Source organism: Pongo pygmaeus, chromosome 14, assembly GCF_028885625.2.
Source record: "Pongo pygmaeus isolate AG05252 chromosome 14, NHGRI_mPonPyg2-v2.0_pri, whole genome shotgun sequence".
NCBI lineage: Eukaryota > Metazoa > Chordata > Mammalia > Primates > Hominidae > Pongo > Pongo pygmaeus.
In genome coordinates, this window is record NC_072387.2 from 38,238,941 (window position 1) to 38,241,214 (window position 2,274).

The following is a 2,274-nucleotide window of genomic DNA, read 5'->3' on the forward strand; positions in this document are numbered from 1 at the left end:
AGAAAAGACCCTTACATAGACCTCACCTCTTCCATGCAATCGCTTTTGGGAGACAGGGCATTTAATAGTTGTGAAAGGGGCTTCCTAATGTCACATAGGTGGTCTGCAGCAGGACTGGCACTCAAATCATCTGAATAAATACACTGGGCTCCTTTACCATATCCCTCTGCTTCCTCATATAAGCTCATTCAACAAATATCTCCAGGGTACCTGAGCTCTGGGGACACAGAGAATAGGCTGTTGTCCTTATAGAGCCTGCAGTAGAGTGGGAAGCGAGACATTCGGATAAACATAACAAAGAAAGATAATGACTGGCACACTCTGGTGGGACGTGAAGAGATGTGTTTGGTGTATTTTGGGCGACTGAGCACAGTGCCTGTATGTCCTGGGCATTGGGGAGCTGGGGACAGATGTGAACGCAGTGAAGGGCAGCAGTGTGGGTGCAGTGCTGTGTCGAGCAGCTCTGCTGGGCCCAGGACAGATGCACACTGGGAACAGGTATCCTCATTTCTGTGACTATTCAAGTCTTAAAGAGAAGCAGAGCCCTGTGTGCAGAGACCCTGAGAAACACTGCTTTCCTAAGATGGCCTCTGCAGGAGGAGGGAGGAAAAGGTGCTGAGGAGATTCAAACCTCAGAGGCTGGAGATAAAGAAACTTGAGTAAATACGTTGTGGTTTAACTACCAGGCCAAAGCAGAACGGCCAGAAGGGAATGGCAGAGGCCAGTGAGTGATCAGCAGACCTGGGCAGATGCAAGGAGGTGGAGAAAGAGGACCGACGATGCAACGATGAGGCTCATCTGGAAGTATTTGCAGTCAAACTCTATACCCAAGCTCTGGCGGGGGAGGGGGCACAGTAGGACATAGAGATGCTCATGGTGGCCACCAAGGGCCCCCACTCATGGTCTCACACATCCCCTTTCTCACAACTGGGGACACGGCAAGGATCAAGCCCCTCAGATTTCCCAGTGATGGCACAGATGCTGCCTCTCAGGTGGACCAGAAAGTGGCCCTAACAGCACCACGCACAGGTACGTTAGGAGGTCAGTGACTCTGACCTGGACTCATTTCCAGAAGGCGTTGCGTTACAGTTGCTCTTGTAGATGACAAGGCAAGAAAGAGAAGCAGGTTAGGGTGAAACAGCAAGGCTGTGAGTGCGGCTGCCAGGAGCTCAGCTCCTCCGCTGGGGAAGCGAGGTCCAGGCAGCGCAGAGCAAGAGTTTCTGCTGTCCTGAGGCTTCTGCCCTGGAGCCCAAGGCCTGGGACCCCCCTGAGCCTACTGTCCACCAGGGCCAAGTCTCCACTCTGTGCATTGTGCCTGCTGTATGTGGAATCTGCTTCCACTCCTTCCAAGAGAGGCAGCACCTTAACCAGGCTGTGTCCACAGAGGGAAGTGTTCCATGGCTGCTGGTCAAGGCACTGATTAATGCAAGCACACATTAAGTGCTTAATGGAAATGGGCCAGTGATTAAGAAAACGGACTTTGGGGTAAGCTAGCTGGCTCTGATCTTGGCTGTCCTGCCTGCCAGCTGCATGTTCTTTGACAAGTCGTCTAACCTTCCCAAGCCTCGGTTTCGTCCTCTGTGAATTGGGGGTGCGGCTTGGTTGAAATGCTCCCGGCATAGGGTGCTGTATTAAGGGAAATCATGGGAGCTGCATGCTTCCACAGGGCCTGGTCCCTGGCATGAGCTCAATGAGAAATCATTATGTGAGAACAGACATCTTTTCCCCTCCCAGAAGTGCCACAGCTGCCTCCTTACCCAGTTTGCCTTGGTCCACTCCAGGATCCTGTGCACGGTAGGTTTGTGAGACTCAGGGTCCTGCCTGTTTTGCTGGGTGCTAGACTGCATGGGAGGCCACGGCAGAGTGAGCGGCTCTGTGTGGGTGTCTTGCTGGAGGCTTATGGCTGCCACCCATGTCTCCTGGAGTGGGCAGCATTGAGCAGGACCTAGAGGCTCCAGGTGGATCAGTGGGTGCTCAGGAGCAAGGACGCAAAGCTTGCACCCTTCCTGGGGGCATGTGGGCCAGTTCATGGCTTTGCACAGAGGGACTTGGGAGAAGGCTGGGTTGAGGAGTAAATACATTAGCATTCTCCAACACACTTGCTTCTGGGGGCACTGAATGGTATGTATGTGTGTAACAGAAACATTGCTGATTCATCTGTTTCCCAAACATTTGTGATGTGCTTACCAGGCCCTGGGTTCAGAAATGATTCCCAGGCACTCCCACACTCACAGAGCGGTGGCAAGCCAGTTACACATACAGTCTGCGCAGTGT